Source organism: Pinus tabuliformis, chromosome 1_2, assembly GCF_031772625.1.
Source record: "Pinus tabuliformis cultivar Carrire ecotype Pingquan chromosome 1_2, CPIR1, whole genome shotgun sequence".
Taxonomy (NCBI): domain Eukaryota; kingdom Viridiplantae; phylum Streptophyta; class Pinopsida; order Pinales; family Pinaceae; genus Pinus; species Pinus tabuliformis.
The window spans coordinates 1,173,538,452-1,173,562,415 of NC_142298.1; positions in this window are offsets into that span (position 1 = coordinate 1,173,538,452).

The window sequence follows — 23,964 nt, forward strand, 5'->3', positions numbered from 1 at the left end:
TGGAGAGTTGTTCCTCGGATGTACAGAAGAGGTTGGAATGATTTTAACAGTTCTACCTCGATCTAGAACACTGGGTATCCTTTGTTAAATCACTACTTTAGGAGATCTAGGTTCTAATGATTTAATTTTAGGATTACCTGTTTCTCCTTCTCCTTCAGGGAGGTTTCAAGAATTCCCTTCTTGTGAAGGGCGTGGTTGTGAATTTTCAATATCTTGAAAACTCTGTTCAGACCCTTCAGTCTTACTGTGGATCTCAGCGTTAACTACAGATGGTGATCCTGTGGCCTGAAGGGAAATAATAGGGTGTCTGGTAACAATAGTTCGGGATCCTACTAATGACTGAGACTCAAATTTTCTTATGATTTCGTCAATAAAGGTTGATTGTCCAAGAGTCACCGGTCCCTTGGATTTTTCAGGTTTGGGGGGAGAAATTATATCTTTTTCTGGTCTTTTCTTCTTAGTCATTCATATAAAAATACAAACATTCATTTCTATCTTAAATTCCTACGCAATTCTGCTAGAAAGCAGGCAGAGGAGTGAGCATTTTACTTGCTCGTTACGCAGGTTCTTACCTCCCGTTTTTAATACCCAATTCTCTCTCAACATACAAACATCACTCTTTGTAAAATGGCAACACTCTCCCTGGCAACGACGCCAAAATGTTGGGTGCTAAAAGGTGTCTTTTAAAACTCCTAATTGCCTCACATTAATTATCAACATGGGTAAGTCTTTTTATTCCAAGAGTGTACACAATATGTGCAAGTTATAAATCGAGAGAGTAATGATTTAAAATAAGTTATTAAATTCAATACAAGAGTAAATGGATGCAATCATAAATCTCAAGCTTGTAACTTTAAAGGAAATAATTCATCTAAGCATCATGACTCTATCTCAAACAACTCCGTAATTCAACCTTAATAAACCAAATTCAAATGACAATCAACCTAGAGCACCGTAGTATTAATTGAGCTCTTTTAGCTAGACTTAAACTACTGGACAGAAGGAAAGCATTTAATCAATCCTGCTCTATTCTATAATTAACCGGAAATGATCCTTTAACTGATACCTAATTCAATCCACGACATGAATTAAATAAAACCAACTATGACTGTGCATTAATGAAATGAATACCAGAAATATGATTCAACGAAAATACATCAATTGAAAAGCTATAAAGTAGAATAACTTGTAGGAAATGAAAAATGCATAAAACAAGGAACAACAGTAAGTTCCACCGGAGACTGGGCCCTAGCCACCAGCGAACACTGCTTAACGATTTCAGAGTATCCGAACGAACAACAACACAAGTTGTATATTAATCATCAAATTCACTTATCATTACAACACGATCTTGTTCTTCAGAATCACCCTTGTGTAAATTAAAATTACAATCCAAGTAAAAGACGAGAGATCCCTCTTTAGTCTTCCCTTTTATAGTCAAAAGGAAAAGATAAATGTGATCCCTCAGGATCAGGAGATCCTGATGGATTCACAACTAAATTCTATCTTCAGAAAATTCTTCTATCCCACGCTAATCTTCTTGACTCGTTCCTTGGTTCGACCGCACCCGACGCGTCTCATTTTCCTTGATTAGCTTTTGCTGTTCCGACTTTTGAACAACAACTGTTCCTTCTGCTTTTTTTCTACATAAAAAGTAATGAGAGTTAGTTTGGTCGGTCAAATCATATCAAGAGCAGTTTTATTCATTACTTATCAAAATCCTATCAATTTATTATTATATCATGGGACAAAATAGATAAGAAAGGAGGAAAAAGATAATAATCAAGAGTAAATACATACCTATTGCAAGGCTTAACACCTCCCATAACTTGGCATGGTGTTAGTTTTGGTTCAAACAGGTTTTATTTTTAGACTTGAACATTCTGAACAAGGTTTGTAGTTGTATCCTCTTGCTTATACACACTATAAATTCCCAGTAATATAACACGGTTTATCTTACAAAAAGAAAAAGAAAGTTTATAGAGGATTATATTACATTACAACATCTCTACCATATTGGTTTGGAGAGTGCCTCTCGACGCAATTAACCTTTAATTTAAAATATTTTTATATAATGTCATTTTATATTCTTAGGTAAATTACATTCTAAGTTTTTTTTTCTTAGTTTAGTCTCATCATATCAAATACTGTGAATTACTTGGTACTATGGGCATTTTCTTTTTTATGTTTCATAGCCCTTAGAGACCAGTGATTACTTTTGTAGCAAGTAGATCTACCCAAAAGGAGAACTCCTGCTGGCTCAACCACATAGCTTGATCCTAAGAGTGTAAGGAGGATTGAACCTGTGACCTCTCAATAACATATGTGCTTTAATGACAGGGACTCGACTAACGGAGCTAACCCTTGGGGATTTGATATTATGGGCATATAAACCTTAAACTAACAACTCTAAACCATTAATGATGGAATAAATATTATCTTAATTACTCTATCACCCACTCAAGATTAAAACAACACTGCTCCCTTAAACTTGACTTGGAATAAACACCTATTTCCATTATGACATTAAAAAAATTCAATATGTTGATAACTCAATTAAACTAGAAAGCCAACATTGAAAAAATAGGCGAGTTTACTTAGTCATAGAACTTATAATAAATTATATTAAATGTAAATAAAATAATTTTTCAAACTTCAGTGCAAAGTCTTGTTTCAAAGTTCAAACATAGTGAGTGGTGTTTATTATTTATTTATAGTGATTTGTATATTTTTTTTTCAAAGAGTGATTTGTATATGGATCTATCATGTTAGGGAAAACTTGACTAGGTGAAAGAGAAAAAGTTGTTAGCTCTATAGTGTTGATTTCAAGCACATGGTTTTTGTGGCCCCTGCTATTAGATCGAATATTACATTTATTTAAACCTTAAAAAATATTAGATATTCTCCACTTTTATGTGCTTGAGTTGAGTAGAGGGCTCACTTGGAAGGCCCAAGATGTTGGGATGTTGGTTGGATTTGTTGCTTTAAGTCAAGGCTTAAGTTATTTTAAGTCGTGGAATAATAGATCTATTATTAGGAGATATTTTTCCGCGAGGGTTTCTAGGTTTCAATATAGTGTTCAGGTGTTATTAATTGCTATGTGTTTATTATGTACTTATTTCTCTCATTTTTACTAACAAGTGGTATCAGAGTAGAGCCCTAAGGGTTAGCTCAATTGGTCGAGTCCCTGTGGTTAAAGCACCTTTGTTATTGAGAGGTCATGTGTTCAATTCTCTCGACACCCTAGGGGTTCGGCTCCATGCTTGAGTTGACAATAAGTGATCCCTTTGGGTGGATCTGCATGGTACAAATACACTGTGGGTGTAGCAGTCATCGATCTTTAGGATCCATGAATGATTAGAATCTGGATTAGGGGCCAAAATTTGCTCAGAAATCAAAGTTCTTAGATTGGCTCGAACCTTGTATGACTGTGTCTGTCTCATCAAGACAATCACAACGCAATTTGTTTCACTAAAAACTACGTCCAGATGAAGGAGAAAAGACCTGTTGTTCGTTTTCCTGAACAATTAAAAAAATGCAGAACAAGATAGAATGATGACATGGAAGTACAGTCAGCAGGATGGGAATCTTCTTCAATTTTTGCCCAATGAGGTTGTGACAAGTGTTACTTTAGGATTCGCTAGTTTGGTTGTGTGAAGGTGAAATTGCCCAATGTCCTCCAAGGTGGAATTATGAGTTTATAATTAATATCATGTGGAAATTGTAATTTATATATATATATATATATATATATATATATATATATATATATATATATATATATATATATCTTATATTAATTATATTATTTTATATGATCTTAAATTCATATATTATATTATAATTATGATTATTATATATTATATAAATATTATATATATAAACTTTATATAATTCCAAAATCCACACACACACACACACACACACACATATATATATATATATATATATATATATATTTGAAACCATATCAAAGGCGGAAATATATAATGGCGAAGTCCGAACATATGGTGGGCAAAATATATTATGGGATGGGCAGAGGGCAGGTCAAACCCATGACCTCCCTCTCCAAACTCTGATGCAATACCAATGAGCCAGTGCAGGTCTTGTTAAATGTAGGCCACCAAACTATATTTAATGCCGATAGTGATGTCGACGGCGGAGTGGAGGGAGCCAGCCCCGTGGGCTAGCTCCCTCACCATACGACCAACCACTATAACCTTGGGCCAACGCTAAACAGATAAGCGTTTAGTGCTGCTAATCCCATTTAAGCCTAATTAATTTGTAATTAAGGATGGCAATAGTTTTGGAGGTGCGCCAATTTCGACGGAATTGCCAACTTTGGTGGACTTAACTGGAGTCTTTCCAGTTTTAGTGGAGGTTTTCTAGGCCAAACTAGAGAAAGCCATAGATTGCTCATTTTTTGACCAATTTTAGAAAATGAATAGTCATTCCTAGAGGATATTGACATTTCGAACTCATTGGTGTAGGTTTTAGAGGCAATAGAAAACTTATACAAGCGATTTTTCCAAAGGGAAGTTCAGGGAAGCCTAGGGTCGCCGGGGAAGGAGGTCATGCCCAGATCAACCAGAGTCAGTTTTCAAAGATCTAATAGTCATTTTTGGGGTTTTTAGGTCCTATGAACATAATGGAATAGGTTTTAGGAGAAATGGAACACTTATATATGTGATTTTTTCCACATTGAAGTTTTAGGAACCCTAGGGCCACTAGAGAGGAGGTCATGCCCAGAACAAGTATGGTCCATTTGCAGAGTTTGGAGAGTCAGCTTAGGGGTTTTGGGATGCTTTGAGTCCATTGAAGTAGATTTCAGGATCTCAGGAGCATTATAAATTGTACTTTTTTCCTTTTTGAGCAAATATAGAGGCCCAAGCCATGGAAGCTAGACCAAGGAGATGTAGCCCAGGAGGGGTGAACTCCTTTATCAACTGTGTGTATGATTTTGCTGTGTATTTTGTCTGCAATTTCATTTTTTGTACATGTGTTTTTAATTATCTAATCAACTCATAAAATACTCACATTAAAGACATAAAACTTGACACATAAACCTCTTGCATAACTGGGTAAATGAGATGATCCTAAACATATTTTTAACTGATGAGGGAGCTTGCATAGCATTTACAATTTTGCCCAAGATTTCAGATCAGGTTGGTATCAGAGCAAAGGTTTATTTGCTTGATTGTTTGATATTTGTGCAAGGAGAATTAACAATGTGCAAGTTTATGTGATGGCAGCTTCAACAAGTGATGTCTCTAATCTCTCTTCCTTAGTAAGATTATTTGATGAAGAGATGTTGCAGGAGTTTTTCATCATGAGAGATATGGTGCAAGAGATGATTGAAGATAGGAAGGAGAACAATATGCTTCAAGAGTAGTTGATATCTATGAAGGAGGACAAGCAAAAGCTTCTTGAAAAGATGCATGAGATGGATATTTCACTCCATGATGCCAAAGACACCCTAGCCAAGTATGTGCATGAACAAGAGGTATGCAATTCAAGTTTATCTTCACTTTCCTCTCAAAATGAATGTTTTGGTGCTTTTGAAAGTCACACTAGAGGAATAGGGTCCAAATTATTGATGAAGACGGGCTATAAAGGTAAAGGGTTAGGCACACATGCACAAGGCATAGTTGAGCCAACTGTGGTTGAGGAAAGCCTAGGTATTTGGGTATTGGTTATGGAAAAAATGATGGAGAATGCTCCAAAGCCAAGGAGGCACATGAAGGTGTTCCAAGAAGGAATTTCATTACATGCTCATTACCTCAAGCTTGTGAATATTGTGTTCACGAGGAATGCAAAATCTGTATACCCACTTTGCAAAAAGGTGCTCATAAGCACGCAAACAATGGTTTCAATGAACAAGAGTATGTTGAAAGATCTAAGGTTATTAACACCATTGCTGGTATTCCAAAGAGAACTACTACCTCTTCAAATTCACCTCCTCAAGAAGGCAAAAAAGGTGAATGTTCAAGGTATAAATCCGCCTTTAATCAGGTTTCTTTTGATTATGTTAAACATGGTCAATATTCATGTAAGAATTGGAGAAAAAGTTCACATTCTTTTTGTTGTCTAAATAACCATAATTTCTTAAGATGTTGGAAGAAAATAGCCACATACAGGAAACTTTCAAAGCAAAAGCGACAGAAAACCAGAGGTCCATTGGATAATGGAAACCATGTTGCAAAGAAGATGCAATTGTTTTGCACTCATTGCTATAAGCAAGGTCATCTCATAGACAAATGTTGGACTTTGCATCCAACAACTCATCCATGACATTTGAAGAAGGTGGAGAGAGATTTTGGAAAAGATGGAAAAGGAGATTCCATAATTGATGTGGGCCAAGATGATTCCCAAGATGATGTACAACTGCAAGAATCGCCATTGAAATGGTTTGCAAAGAAGCTAATTTGTGGTTACAAGTTTGTATGTGAATGCATTTCTTTTGAAAGCATTCTTGATGTTGCATATCCTCGCCAAGAAGGTGTGTGAAAGTTGGGTATGTTACTCACTTCATTTGCAAAAAAAATTTCAATTAAGCTATTATGTACCCATACATGTTTTTGGGCTTATTATACTTGTGAGAGAGTTGAAGAGTTGTACACATACATGAGAGTTTATGTGTGTGTGAACAATGAAAACTAGCAACATGCATGAGTGATTGACTTGCATTGGTCGATTGCTTTGTTACATGTATGTTGTCAACTTGAGAATGTTGATCATTTGCACATGCATGAGTGTCGACTTGTGTCGATTGTTGTCACATGTATGTCATATCGACTTGGAAGTGTTGATTTTATCTCCAAAGATGAAAGGGATATGTTGATGGATTGTTGCATGAGATGTGAAATTCTTATTGTTTATCCAAAGAATCGTCAAGTTGTTGTACAATCTTATGTTTGGCTCTCAAGTCAAGTCAGTTGTTTGAAGAAGCATGTCTTGTTGACTTATGTTTAGTCAATGATGTTTTGTCGATTGCGTGAGTCAATATTTTGTACACCAAGATGCAAGAGTACATGGCGATGTTACATGTTGTGACAATTGTTGCTTTGAAGGAGCAAAAGAAGAGGTTGTCGATTTACAATTTCTTCCATAATGTGTTTTTCCATTTAATGGGTGTTTCTTGTGAGAAGTTGTCGTAGGATTTTGGAAGGTCCATTCTTGAGCAAGGTGCTCATGCTTAGCCTTCATTCTCAAATCATGACATGAGTACCATGTTGAATTGGAGGATGATAGAGTCAAGAAGCGAAAGTGGACGAGACGCCAAAAGTTTGCAGCCACGGAAGACCGTTGTTTTGTGTTGGCGCCAAGATTCTCAGTGGGAAGGTTATCAGATTGTATCAATTTTTCAAGCACAAAGGGATCGATGTGGTATAGAAAAGGTATTTTTCAGCTAGCAAATGTCCAACAAGTGTTCGATTCGGTCAACAACAACAGGAGAATAGTGGTTGAGGGACATAGCCATTTGCAATGCAAGGCATGTCAGTGTACCCAAGTGGTTTTCATGGAGACCTTTCAAGTAGAATCAATTGATAGAACTTGGGAAAGAGAAGAGTGTTTAGCTCTCATTAGATAACCAACTTTTGTGGGTCTAAAAGCTCGTCAGTGGGAAGGAGTGATTGGAATCTAGATTAGGGGCCAAAATTTGCTCAAAAATCAAAATTCTCAGATTGGCTCAAAACCTATATGACTGCGTCCGTCTCGTTAAGACGATCACAACGCAATTCATTTCACTGAAAACCGAGTCCGGATGGAGGAGAAAAGGCCTGCTGTTCGTTTTCCTAAACAATTAAAAAATTGCAGAACATGACAAAATGATGACATGGCAGTACAATCAACATGATGGGAATCTTCTTTAGTTTTTTCCCAATGAGGCTGTGACAAGTGTCACTTCAGGATTCGCCAGTTTGGTTGTGTGAAGGTGAAATTGCCCAATGTCCTGCAAGGTGGAATTATGATTTTATGATTAATATTACGTGGAAATTGTAATTTTTTAAATTCATATATTATATTATAATTATTATATATTATATATCTAAACTTTATATAATTCCAAAATCCACATATATATATATATATATATATATATATATATATATATTATATATATATATATATATATATATATATATATATATATATATATATATATATATATATATATATATATATATATATATATATATATATATATAGATATATATATATATATATAAACTATATTAAAGGTGGAAATATATAATGGCGATGTCCGAACATATGGTGGGAAAAATATATTATGGGATGGGTGGAGGGCGGGTCGAACCCATGACCTCACCCTCCCAACTCTGATGCAATACCAATGAGCCAATGCGAGTCTTGTTAAACATAGGCCACCAAACTATATTTAATGCCAACAGTGATGCCGATGGTGGAGCGGAGGGAGCCAACACAGTGGGCCAACTCCCTCACCATATGACCAACCATTATAACCTTGGGCCATCGCTAAACGGATAAGTGCGCTTAGTGTCGCTAATCCCGTTTAAGCATAATTAATTTGTAATTAAGGATTGCTGCAGTTTTGGAGGCATGCTAATTTTGGCGGAATTGCAAACTTTGGTGGACTTAACTGGAGTCTTTCCAGTTTTAGTGATGGTTTTCTAGGCCAAACTGGAGAAAGCCATAGATTGCTCATTTTTTGAGCAATTTTAGAAAATGAATAGAATTCCTAGATGATTTTGACATTCTGAACTCATTGGTGCAAGTTTCATAGGCAATAGAAGACTTCTACAAGTGATTTTTCCATAGGGAAGTTCAGGGAAGCCTAGGGCCACCAGGGAAGGAGGTCATGCCCAAATCAGCTAGAGTCAGTTTTGAGAGATCTAATAGTCATTTTTGGGGTTTTTGGGTCCTATGAATGCAATGGAATAGGTTTAGGAGCAATGAGACACTTGTGTATGTGATTTTTTCCACATTGAAGTTTTATGAAGCATAGGGCCACCAAGGAGGAAGTCATGCCCATAACAGATATGGTCCATTTGCAGAGTTTGGAGAGTTAGCTTAGAGGTTTGAGGATGCTATGAGTCAATTGAAGCAAATTTTAGGAGCTCAGGAGCATTGTAAACTATAATTTTTTCCTTTTTGAGAAAATATAGAGGCCCAAGCCATGGAAGCTGGACCAAGGAGATGTAGCCTAGGAAGGGTGAACTCCTTTATCAAGACACTGTGTTGAGTGTTTTTCTTGATGGTTTTTTGTTCATTTTCTTATTGTTGTTCAATACATACTTTCATGCTATTATGCACATGATTTCACATAAAACTTGACATAAAATTTACCGATTTCCAATCAAAAACATCATAAGAGAACCCTGCACATGAAGCAATAGAAAAGCATGTGTTTTTAAATAATTAAATGAAATTAGCACAAAAAAACTAACATTCAGATATAGATCAATGAACCAAATACAAAAAAACGAAGGAATAAGTGGAATCAAGTCAATGGATCATGACTTGGAAAACTAAGTGGTGGTTTCAAATGATGACACATTATATGTAGAAGTCCAACAAAGTGAGATGAAACCACAAAAGCGAGATCTAGTGAGGAAAGCACTTGGCGTGCAAACGAGAGAGAATGGTGGCACAAGTGTTGGACAATAATTAAAAAAAGAAAAGCTTTAGAGATGATATTTCTAAATTGCATGTATATGGGCATACAACTCTAAGACATGGTTAGGCATGTATCCCCGTCAATAAAGTCCTGGAGTAGACCTATGTGATGAGGAAGAAAAGCATGTTGATTTCTCTAGTGAAATTTAAAGTGAGGAATATTAGGGTAAACTTAACTCAATAAAAGAGTCAAAGTTTTTAGGTCTACAGTGGTATTAGATCCCCTAGATTACATACTATGAAACCTTAAAAGGCTTGGGGATCCTTCATTGTAATATGCCTAATTTGAGTGGAGTGCTCACTTGGCTAGGCCGAAATGTTGGCCAAATTAGCTTCTTTTATCATCAGATAATAGATCCATTATTCAAAGTTGGTTTTCTCATAAGGGTTTCAATTTAAATTATAGTGTTCATGTGTTCTTAATTATTATATGTTTATAATTTATTTATTTCTATTTATATTATACTATCATATCAACCATATAGAGGGATACTATTTCTTAATGTGTAATATTTTTAATTATTTAATTCTATGTGATTCACACATTAAAAATTTTAAATCTCCCAATGTGTAATTTTTTGTTTTATCGATCAAGGAAACTTCTTTGTATTATCCAAAGGTGGCTGATTAAGTTGTGCTAGTCTATGGCTCTCCTCATTTCACTCCTACCCGATTTGTTAGCAAGGAGATCCAGATAAAACAAAGAAGATATGCCCATTTATTACATATGTCCCATGGAAAAAATGGCCATATATACCAAACAAAAGCAAAATTGCTACAAAATCTGTAGATTTCATATTATTGAGGGGACATATTTCAGATTTTTGAGCTTGGTTACCCGTTTTATCTAGTTTCCCATGATCTTCATGTATATGGAAGTCAATATGGGCTAGGCGTGCTTCAATTTCGTCCATTTGTTCATTGTTGTGACATTGACTGCGTCTCATGGTAGTGAGTTATTCTAGGATCTCATTCCAACTGAATTGCACATCATTGATATAATCCACCAACTCGTTTTGGTCCTTGTATTGGTGCTCCCTAAGAATGTCCATGTTGACATGGATGTCTTGGAGTTGTTCTACAACTGTCTCAAAATATGGTTGTTGGACCACATGGATCAGAGATTGATCTGGGGTGTGGGTGACCTCTCCTTCTGTTGAGACACCTTCCACCTCATCCGCGTCTGCCTGAGCATCTTGATGCCCCTGACGACCATGTCTGCAATGAGGATGACCCCATTTCCAAATCATCACTACTTCCCGACCTCAATGACCTATTTGTCGGGACCACACCCTGCTGGCAGAGCCTTGACTGCTAACCCCCTTTAACGATGACCACTAAGAGCACCCTTCATTTTGGCTCAATGAAATAGCCAGACCGAAGAAGCCAACCGGTCGACCGCTAGTTGAGGTGGACCAAGTAATTATTGAGCATACCCTTCCTAGGTCAACAGGCTGCAAGGAGGAAGGAAAATACGATGATGAATGAAAGTAGAATCCTGGTCCCAGACACCTACACCTCTAAATACGTTTAAGGACCACACAAAAGACCCCCACTACCAAGAAGGGTCCTAAGAGGAGAGATAAATCCACCAAGAAAAATGCTTACTTCTAATTTTTAAACCCATGAGTAACCAACCAGACACCCTCACAAGACCACAGGGAAGAACATGACGGTAGCTCTAAGGTCTTACCATCACAAAAAACATCAAACCAAAAGAAAAGCACCTATCAACCCACAACAAAAGAAACCAAACTCCCAAGGTGAAGTTCTAAGAAATAATGGAATACCAACCAACACTTAGAAGAATGATGAGGTGCCAGATAAAAAACCATCCCCACCAGAGACGTGTCTTCTTGTGGATTAGAAGCCAAATGAACACATCCAGGACTAAGGGAGAAAACAAAAGTCCTAGAAGTGTCCCCTCCCCCAATGAAATTCTTACAAACCAAAGTCCCGTCGAAATGAAAATACAAATGACAAAGTTTACCTGCTAGTATATCATGCTATAGAAGCATGCATGGTGAGAACGAGTGCCTAGATCCCATGCTGCAGGTTTTCTTTCATAATATAGCTCGCTAGCCATAAGACCCTAACCCAATATAGCCCAATTCACATGACCAAAAATATGAGGTTTGTAGGGTGCTCTACAACAACACATTGCAACATTATCACTGACATACTCTCCTCTAAGCCTGTCACACAATTCACGGATGCAAATGATACCCATCGCTATTCCACCCCAGAGCTAAATACTCCAACCTACCTCAAAAATGATCTGGTGCTGATCCCAATTGCTCCTAGATGTACCACGTCGCATCCAATTACCTCCGCATTGTGTGAGCCTTAACACTCACTGAATGCCCCCTGCCACTGTCCATCATCCGCATCGAGGATAAGGTGTAAATTTTTTGAATCATTGCTTGTGTCTATTTTGGAATAGGGCTTCCAAAATTTTAATTTAATAATCAATAATTATTAGGTGATTGATACATCTTTAACCTCCAACAAATATTCATTGAATATTTTAGTAGTAGTTATGATAAAGGGTGGAGATTTATCTCAGAAATAGTTATGCCCTTTTTGCTTTTCAATTTAATTAAAAAAAATGTTGTGTCCAAAAGTGTCATTGAATTAAGAAGTACTATAGGCATGTATTTGTTTTGATATTTTTTTGGGTGAAAACTTCACCTTTCTTTAAGGGGAAAAAGAGCAATTAGAAGGTAAATAAGGATGTTTAAGTCTTTATAAATAAGAAATATAATTATACTAGCCCAACTATATAAATTAAATGGATGGTAAATGTTGATAGACATTAATCCATAATAGGCATAAAAACATTTACTTCATAATACATTCCATGTTATTAAAATTTTAAAAAATCATAAAACTAACTAATTTTTTACTTTATTATTATTAATAATTATAAAAATATTAATATATAAACATAAATATATTTGAAAAAACATGGAATGCAATTCTAATTCTTGGAGATTTACCCTTGCTTATAAATTTACTTTGTTATAATACAATGGGCCAATACCATGGTTTATCAATACCAAATTCTCAAAAAATCGTTAGTCATATCATATGCCACTTTTTCATATGACTTCTTTTTTAATTAATCAATTTAATTAAAAGAGCAAAAAAAAGTATAACTACTTTGGAGATAAATCTCAACCTTTGATCCATGTATACTGTTACCCACCACCAGTGGGTGACATCGATAGGAGAAATTTTCTCCAAAGTTTTCCTTCAACTGATAGCCAAAATCCCCTTGCAACTGCCAGATAGCTCAATGTGCCACCATTCTCCGACACCTAAGCCAACTATTATATGCCCTCACCCATCTGTTATGATCATATGTTTGAAGGTGGGTCTGCCAAGACCAAATGTATGGATTTTCATTATGTGTCTAGGTGTTTAGGCTTGCTTTCCTTGGGCACATTTCGACATGAATCAGTGGGAGGAATTCAACAAAAATAAGGGGCTTGGATTGTACTATTTTTCCCTTATCCCAACTTGGTGGTTAATATTGTATCCTGGTCCTGTGGGATCTCCTCATTGGCTAATAACTTTAGAAGTGGCACTACATTGGAAACCCTAACTTTTGTTGCATGGTATCACTCATCAATACCATATATATCTATTATGAAACCAACTCACAAAAAGATAAAAAAGATAGATCAACGCCTTAGAAATAAGCCTCTTTGAGGGGGCAACCTCTTTTACATTACAAAAATGAACAATTCTTGGATGATACAAATGACAAGACCTACTTTCTATATATAGGAGTCTAAGGGGTCATAATATAATCAGAGACGACATAACAATAATAATGTAAGGGCACAATAATAACAATAGTGGGCTTCTATGGGGCACAATAATAACAATATGGGAACTACATGGGCACAAAAATATAATAAGGGGGTTGTACTAATAAAAATAAGGGGTTACACTAGTAGTATAAGGACCTAACATGCTCCTCTCCTTCAAAAAGTTTTGTCCTCAACGCTTGAGTAGTTCTTGATGCTTCTGTATAAATTCTTGTCCTCCCATGTGGAATCTTCAACCGGTAAGTTCTTCCACTTGATGAGATACTTTGAAATTGATCTATTTCATAACTTTTGATTTCTCGGTTCTATGACTGCTTCAGGTTCCAATATGATTTTTCCTTCCTTTTCAAGTTCTCGCAATACTGTTTGAACTGGGATCTTCTGCAACTTTTGAATGAGTTCCCACTCCTTTGGGCATATGGATATATGTAAGGTCTGATGTTTGGAGGAACACTTCATGGAATCAAAAGAATAGCATGATCATGATCAGAAATAGGCTGGAGGCCTTTGGGAGTCTCAAATACCTTGGAATGATTGTCCAAAACGTTTTGGAGATCTGGAGAAATACATGATTTCAATGTGGGATCCTCTAGTGAACATAATTGTGCAATTACACCCCATTGTTCTTTATTTAGAAGCTTTTTCATGCTGTTAGAGTTGATTATCTTTCCATGTTTTCCTTTGATACCCCTCAATTCAACTTCCTTTCCTTCCCAAAAAAATTTCAAGAAAAGTTCTTGAAAATTAAAAGCTATCATACCCAAAGATTGTAGCCATTGGACTCCTAGTAAAACATCAACACCGCCCATTGGAATGGAAAACATTGGGCTATTCAATACATATTCTCCCATGGATAGCTTGATATTATGGCACTTTCCAGAGAAATTTATGGTTCCTCCACTTGCAACCATCACTTGACACTCCGGTGCTAGATATAGGAAGAAATTCAATTCTTTGGCTATCTTACAATCAATAAAATTATGGGTACTACCTGAATCAATCAACACTTTTACCTTTTTATTCTTGATATGTCCTATCTTGATAGTTTGAGTGGTAATTTCGTTTAATCAATTACAAGATATGGTCGGATTTATTTCTTGAGACTCGATGTGATCTTTCAATTCTTGAACATTTTTCTTCTTGATATGTCCTTCTATATTGATAGTTTGAGCATTGGTAATTCTGTCCAATGCATTACAAGATATGGTCGGATTCATTTCTTATTTCTCGATGTGATCTTTCACTTCTTGAACCTTTTTCTTGTTGATATGTCCTTCTATCTTGAGAGTTTTAGGAGTGGTAATTCTTTCCAATGCTTTACAAGATATGGTCAGATTCATTTCTTCTTTCTTTGGGGTTGGTTCCTGGTGTATATAATCTTTTGACGTTTCTTGATCCTTTTCTTCCTCCTCTCCACAATCAATGTAAAATAATTTCTTCTCAACACACTTATGACCTTTAATGTATTTGTTATCACAATTGTAACAAAGCCCTTTTTCTCCTTTTTCTTCCAATTGTTGTGGTGTAACCCTTGTAGGTTGTGGAAGGCTAGGAGGCGCAACACTTCCATCTTTATATTTGTGAGGGGTAGACTTCCTTGTTTCCATAATTTTGCTTTCCACTTTGTAATAAAGCCCCTTTTCTCTTTTTTCTTCCAATTGTTGTGGTGTTTCTCTAAAGAAGTTGTTTCTCTTTGTATCCTCATAATGTGCTATCATTTCCTCCGTGAAAATTGACCACGTAACAAGTTGTTTACGAGAAAAAATCCCTTTATACCAAAAAAATTGATCCAGTTCTAAATATGAAGATGAAATACATACCTTTTGTAGTAGTGGCACACCATGTAGATCAAAATATTGCTCCATCTGTAGTATCCAATTTACTGGATCCTTTCCATCAAACTTCCTCATATCGCCTTTTCTTGATTTCAGGAGCTCGATCTTGAAATGACTATAACTCTGTACTTTCAAATCTCAAAGTTCTAAAATTGTCTCCTACAGTAGCCCTCTAAGTCCTCTTTCTAACCCCGCAAGTCTGATCAGAATTTGATTCTCCAAGAAAGAGTTATGCCCAATCTCCTAAGATGACATGATTATATAATGTTTTAGTAGAGCGAACTTGTACAACGTGCCACATGTCACTGTTTCAACCTTCGGATCTAAAAGCTATGCACAGAAAACTACCATCCGTTCTCTTTCTGTAACTTCTTACAAAGTTTCAATTTGTTGCTCAGAGAGAAAGTTATGACAATTTTCCCAAGGTCACTAGTTTAGGACGTAATTTGGGAGTCTACAAAAACTCTAAATTCCTCAGATCATATATCCGAAAATATAGCGAGAAAAGATCTAAAACTTGGACCCAAGATTCAGAAAGATTTCCTCTCAAATGTGTTTTTTCTTTAGCTTTTGAAACTTTGTAGCGCAAAGGTTATAGCGAAAATACCGCGATGACCTATTTTAGATGAAATTTTTGAGCTTGCAAAAACCCTAAATTCCTCATATCATATGTCCGAAAATGTAGTGAGACAAGATCAGAAATTCGAACTCGCGGTTCAGCAAGATTTCTTCTCAAATGGGTTTTTTCTTAGCTTTTGAAATGTCGCAGAAAAAAGTTATAGAAAAAATACCACGATGACTTGTTTGGAGCAGCAAAACCCTAGAATCCAAAGCTCTGATACCAAATGTTATGAAACTAGCTTAGAAAAAGATAGAAAAGATAGATCAACGCCTTAGAAATAAGCCTCTTCGAGGGGGCAACCTCCTTTACATTACACAAATGAACAATTCTTGGATGATACAAATGACAAAACCTCCTTTCTATATATAGGAGTCTAAGGGGTCATAATATAATCAAAGCCGACATAACAATAATAATGTAAGGGCACAATAATAACAATATTGGGCTTCTATGGGGCACAATAATAACAATATGGGCACTACATGGGCACAACAATATAATAAGGGGGTTGTACTAATAACAATAAGGGGTTACACTAGTAGTATAGGGACCTAACAATATCACTCCCCTTGGATCATTATAGCCCTTTTCATACTTTTCCCATCCAGGTCCACATTTTTCCATTCGGTCCACAAGGAGTTAGTCTTCCCCTCCCATTCTCCACACTTTGAGTTGGGCCTAGAACGATGCCCAAGAGGGTGATGCAACTAAAAATAAAGTTAAAAGCATAATTTTTCCCCTCACAACAAGAAATGCACCATAAAATGAAAAAGATGGTCGAGACATAAAAAAATAGTGCATGGGAAAAATCCAAACATGAGCTCCACCCCCAATTATTATGGCCATCACCCTGGTTCCTACGGCCCATATATGTGCCTCCTGCATCATTTAGGAACCCATGATTGTCCCAACCCCTAATGTGCAATAAAATTCCCAACCTCAAGGGATAATACACATAATTTTATCATTCCCTGGAGCCTCGAGTAATTAAAGAAATTAAAATTAATAAAAGACAAAAAAACATATGAAGAAGGGTGGAAAAATAAAGGTCGGGGTAACTCATGTACCACAATTTCTCCCTCCTACATCTATATACCCAATGTGTGGGCTTCACCCACTATATCTACACTTTTACCATGGCATGTGGCTTGGAGCCTTTCCTGTTGCCCTACTCCCTTAGAGGTTGAAACCACTAATAGGGCCCTTTATTACCCTCTTTTGTTAAAAAAGGAAACACCTATACCTTCTAAATCCCATTTGGAAGGGCATGCAACTATGAAGTTTCCACTTTTTCCCTTGGTTTGCAAGCTTAATTACTCAATTGCGCTCATGAATTATTGTTCTGGAAGGTTAGGAGACACATTGGATATTATACAGGATTGCAGGTGGGTCTCCATTTGGACTTGGTCTCCCTATACATGGTCCAAGCCTTTTGGAGGGTCATAATGGCACTTGTAGGGTGAGTGTTGAAAGCCATGGGCCTCCTCCACAATAGAGCATTGGATTCCACACCATGGGATTCTTCAACACCACATATTGCTTGCTCATGCCCTAGTTGTATAGAGATGATGATGCACTTGGACCACATTTCCCAATTGGACACATACTTGCATGAGACTTGGCAGCTAATCTAGGGCCCAAATGGGGTTTTGTCTCATCAAGAGAGACATGGGAGGGAATGTGTCATCATTCTAGCCCTTATTGATGGAGAATCAACATGATTGATTCAATTGGAGACCCATGAGACCATTGGTTGTGCCACACAACCACTTCGGAGCACCATCGATGTTTCTCTTAGAAACCAAGGGTCCACCCCCTTGGTCATCAGTTTGAGAGCCTTCCTCTTCATCTTGGCACATGGAGGACTTATCTTGGCCTTCCAATGACCCTTTTATGCCATTATTTTATCATTTCGACCTCATTAGGAACACTTATTTCACACTTTTGAGCTATTTGTGGGTTTATCACCAATAAGGTTTTTTATTTTGCACATTAAAGTATTTTTTATGGGCTTATTAGGCTAATTAGACCAAATCGAACTTCTAAAGGCTCATACAAATTGAAGAAGAGCCTCATTTGTAACTCATCATCATTTGGATTGGGATTTTCCCTTATAAAATAATTCAGACCTGCAATTGATGGACGAAATTGGATGTAATTGATGCATTTTGACGTTTGGTATTTTCACTATCTTGTCTTGGAGCTTCTAAGTGCAATTGCCATGGATGGATATACTCGCATTACCTTGTAAGTGTGTTTTTGATGATATATCTTCATGTTACTGCATGTCTAATGTATGGAATGTATTTTCATAATCTTATTTATGCCCTAATTTGATGCAAATTATTGAAAGCACTTGGTTATGTAAGCATTTCATGCATTCATCATTAGGGATTGTGAATGGATGTTCTTAGAGGCTTGTCTTATCTTGCATCCTTGAAACTACATAACCTTTTTCAAACTGAAGTGACTCCTTGATAGAGTGAAGTCCTTTCATCAAAGGAAATCTAGACTCCATTTCTCCCAATTGTCAAGACACTAGGTCTGATTTCTAGGTGATTAAACCTCAAACCTTTTTCTTCACCTTTTTCCAAATTTCATCCCTAACCTTATACAACTAGCTAGGTCCTTGTGTGAAATTCATTAGAGGTATTACTGTGAGAAACTAAGTGGATAGTCTACTACGTTTTTGTATTCTCTAGTGTTCCTTAAAATTTGAGGCAATTTCCATGGCTAGTTTGAGAGAAAATTCAAATCCTAGCTCAAGTTTCAAAGTTAATCTTTCACGTTTATGGTTGGTGGCCTTTGAAGGTTGTTTTCCCATTGAATTTGATATCTTTTTTCCTTTTTCTTTGCCCTACCTGTTGTAGGGAAAAGTATCCGACTCGGATGACCCTAACCCACTCTAAGGGTGACAGTTCCTTAGCAACAACTGTAAAGCAAACTACTGAAGGTTTTCTTCTTTATGAAAGAAAAAGAGAATGGAAGAAGCACTAACCGTTGCCTTGCGCTTAATGTCGAATCCAAACTCTCCTCTTTGGCCACTTGCTCCTAGCTCTTTGTCCTTCTGCTCGCCCAGCTACAATGAGATCCTACAAAACAACAAAGAAGGAAACTACAAGAGGCATGCAATCATAACTGGTTCATGGATTAGTGTAAACCAAACATGCAATCATCACAATATACAATTGAAACAAGAGCACATAGAAGAACCTCAATAGCTTTTATTAATGAAGAAATAAAGGTTCTGAGAGGATTACAACCATTGCAGACTCCAACCCAGCAACACCTCCTAGCAGAAAGAATTGCTCTTCTTCACCTCTCTCAAACAATCACCCAATAACTCAAGAATGAAACCAACAACATATCATTACTTTGCACAAAATTCCCCCCTCTTGAGCTCATAGGAGATAGCTCAATATATAGATGAATTGAGAAAGGATGAGTCAGCTTGCAACTGATGTGTAGCTGCCTTGTGTCCTCTCTCTCTTCAGTTAATCTTTAGTTGATCTTCAGTTCTTGAGTCCACTTGGTGAACCTTGCTTCCACTTGGAGAAACAAAGCCTCTGACTCATCACAAGGCGAAATACCTGATCCAAGTGTCATTTTTGGAAGATTCCAAAGCAATGACTCACTGTGCCACATGTCCAAACTCGCCCAACGCAGGTGGGCTTTGTTCTGCCTGCTTTGCAACGCAGGTACACCATGGAGCAGTTGTGTTTCGGCGCAGAAACCCAGTGGAGCACCTGCTTTGATTTCAGGATTGCTTGTTTTTGAGTGTTTTCAGGTGGAGAACTGATCTGAGAGCTGTTGGTTTGCTGACCTTGTTCCTCTAGGGGTAGGAACATCATGTTTAAGGAACTTTGGATCCCTTGGATTATTGACAATTCATGCTTGTTGTTGTAAGGCACAAAATTGTCTATAACAGATGCCCCCTAAAGTATGAGGTGGTTTATCGGGTGAAATGCTTTATTGAGAGGATCCGAAGTTCATTCGATCTGCTGAGAAGTGTCCTGTAATAAGATACAATACAATACATTATTTTTCATACATTTTTCATGATCTAGCTGAGGTGGGCATTCCCATGCTCAGCTTTATAAATACATTTTGGGTACATAGAACAGACGATCGTCTGATGCTAGACTGATAATTCTCTGCCGAATTTATCATCCTTTGAAAAGGATGATCATCTGCTGCAATGATGTACATATCAAATGTCTTTATGTCCTGAATATATATCGCAGCCCGGATGGATGAAACTAGATCCGGGGTCTTCAATCTCTTCCGATCTTCACTCGATGTACAAGTCGATCCATGTGAGAATTTCTTGAAGTCGAACATGGAAAGACATCGCTTGATTACCGGTCAATAATGTAAACCGTTAACAAGCGCGAGAGGAATCACCGATAAGGATGATGACCCTCAAGGTATGGCAGTACAATCTACATGGTGGGAATAAGGGACTTGGCGTCGACCACCATGCAAAATCTTCTGGTCGAAGGTCATTGATGTATACCTGTCGCCGGAAGTGAGAAACTTGCCATTGAGGCATGCAAGCTTCAAAGTACTGAGGGGGGTGTTCCTAGATCAACTCCTTGGATAATGAGCTGATGTCGACAAGGAGCGATCCGTCAAAGGAGGGCCTTAATGAATCCCACATCAGTGACACGGAACGGAGCTAGTGATTATGATGAGGTGAAAACAAACTGTGATGTATGATTCAGGGTGGCGGTCATGAAGTGGATGAAGGATAATGTATGGCAGTGGGTGGAATAGGGTTGACTCTTTACAGAACCACATCTCTTGAACATATAACGACACTGATGTGATGGATTGGTAGCATTACCCCAATTGTGGATGGTGTGGCGAGGACCATGATTCTGCGACCGGTGAATGAAACAACCCAACCCGATGTGCTACGGAGGACAAAGTGTCATGTTCAAGAGCGACTTGCTACCATTAATACTGTGAGGTTCTCCCAATTTTTCCCCAGTCATTGCTGACCAGTACCTCTTTATTTTTGTCAAGCTTGAGGAGGATAACATATGCTTGTTCTATAACCTGCCCTTTGGGCAAGCCCATCGCTATGTTTTAACAAGCCTAGTGATAGGGAAACTCGTTCTCGTCTAAAGACAAGTTTGTCGCTATTTAATCATTTTAACGAGTCTAACGACAAAGAAAACTCGGTTCTTTTCATTTTTAGAGAGTCTGAAAAGGTACGAAAAGTTAACTCCCAAAATTCCTTTTTCGTCATCTAATCCCTTAAGTCCGAAAAAGTTTAAAACAATACAGAAGGGATGAATTTTCGGTTGCTTTAACGAGCCGAACAAAACAAGCGCTCAATCTTTTTGTGCAATAATCCCTCAGGTCCAAAAAGATTAAAATCTAGAGGAGGGATAGCTTTCTGGTCGCTTTAACGAGCTGGAAGGCCAAAACTCGGCAAACTTTTCATATTTTACGAGTCAGTGAAAAGAGCTCAAAGAAGACTCGTCTTTTGAGGAACGAGTGATGAACAGGGATAGCAGCAGATTCCAGGTACAGGTTGGAATTCTCCAATCATGGCAGTGTCACAAGGATGGCTAAATGAAATCACTCTTCGCAGTTGTTCCTCAAAATGGGTAAACAAACATATGGAGGTGAACGTTTGGCCAAATGAACAGATGGAGGTGATGGCATATAAACACGACCAAGGGCTTTTAATATGGCTTTCAAAGGTTACATTTCTCGAGGTTGTTTACCGGTTCATTTTTTCTGGATGAGCTTGAACTGCTAGGGAAAGATTGCTCATAATTTACGTTTATTTTTTAACGAGCATGAACTTCTGCACAAAAACTGCTCGATTCTTGCGTTTATTTTTTAACGAGCATGAACATTGCTAAAACTGCTCGATTCATGCGTTTATTTTTTAACGAGCATGAACATTGCTAAAACTGCTCGATTATTTGCATGCCCCCAGCATCATAATGACGCATGTCAAAGGAGGGTGCCCCCCAAGCTTCATTGCATTCAACTTGGTGGTTGGAATGAAGGTTTACCTTTGAATTTTAAAAAGGGGATTTGTTTCATTTTTTTAATGAGGTTGACATAGTAAAAGAACTATCCTCATGATTCCTTGTTTCATTTTTTAACGAGGTTGACACGAGGTAAGAACCGTCCTCGGAGCCCACTGTATTTACAGTATTTCCATTAGGGCGACAATCCATGCTGACAAAATATTTAGGAATCTTCTGAATCTGTCGGATATAGAAGATTTCATATCATAGGTTTCCACTGTGGCTACTTCCGCCAGATTACCTGCCGACGGTAGGGCAAAAGTACCCATTAAGGCGGGGTCTTTTAGGAGACCTACTCCAATATTTTGGAGTGATTGATTACTTTCATGGATCATTGTGCTGCTTCCCGTAACTTGAGAACTGTTGGGGAGAAATGTTTGTTGGTCGATGATTGTAATTTTTCCTTGAAAAGGAAATAGAATTCTCCTGTAGTAGGTCGACACAACTGCGGCCATGGCATATATCCACGGCCTTCCCAGTAGGATGTTGTAATCGAGATTTCCGTCGATTACTTCAACATCAACTTCTACTGTTTTGCCCCCCAGTTCAATTTGCAAGTTAGTTAAAATCCCGTAAGGAGTGTATGATCGTCCATCAAATGCTTTTAACGTCGTTGACGATTTCGACAAGGGTGGTGAGCCTAAATTTTTCCAGCAACTCATCGACATAAGACATGTAGATGCCCCCTCATCAATAATTGTTAGATGAACAGTTTTGTTGAGGGCTTTCACTTTAATAAGGAAAGCTTGTTGAGCTGGTAACTTAGGGTCATATCCTTTATGATCAAAGGCCACAAGATTGGAATCCATTGGGCCAATCTCACCTATAGTTGATAATAAAGCTTGCTCTTGGGAGGTGCAATTTTGCACTACCTCAGGTGTCGACATAGCGGACGATGATTGAGCCAGGTCCTCTATTATATTATAATCTTGTGTTACTTTTGCACGAGGATTAAATGTCGATTTGTGTACTACTCCCTTTGGCGAGTTTATTATTGGCTTAGGAATGATGGGCGGCACAACTTCGTTCAAAGTTGTTGTCGAACTACTAGGTTGTTTATCAGCCTTGTTATTCAACCGATGTGGATCCCGGTAACCTTTATTCCTTGTCAAAGCATTATTCTGCTACTTTCAGGTGGACAACATAAGCACTTGGGATCGGGAAGCATTTTGATTGGCAACCAGATTTTGGCTTGGATTAGGGAACGGATCAGTCAATACTGCTGGGGTTTTTGAACTCTTGAAGAGTTTCTTAACTTCAGGTATATGTGGACAATCTTTCGTCCAATGATCCTCATCGCATATATGACACCCTGTCGGGGGTCTCCCTTTCCTTTTCTTTATCTTCTTGCCCCCTGGTTGCTTCAGTTGTTTACCCTTGTCGGTCGACATGGCATTTACTTCTGAGGCAAGAAGTTCCTCATTTGCATTTTGACTAGAAATTTTGCGTTTGCCAGTCACGCCATTACTGGCGTGAGAGTTAGTATTTGATTCAGGAGGGGGAGGAATTGAAAATTCAGGTCTAGGGGCGTCAGGTATTTTGTCGTAGAGCGTGCCCGACTGAGTATATACTAAGTCTAAGTATTGAGCACGAGCAATGACTTGCTCCTCTGTTACGACTCCTCCCTTGGCCACATCTTCCGTTATAGCCGGAAGTAACGACTTTATAAACCATTCAGCTAACAGTTGATCGGGAACGTAAGTTTTCACCATCCTACGACGACGTCGCCACTCATGTATATGATCAGATATGTGAGTGGCCGTTGTCTGTTTGAAGTTGGTAAGGAGTTCTGTTCCCGTTTCATACCTTATCGGTAATTGAAAATGGGTTAAGAAAGTCGTGGCTAAGGAGCTGAAATTGTCGAAAGAGGCTCTTGGCAATTCAATGTACCATTTAGCTGCTGGACCTGTCAATGTCCTCTGGAAGAGGCGAAGTCTTATCGAATCATCGTTTAGAGT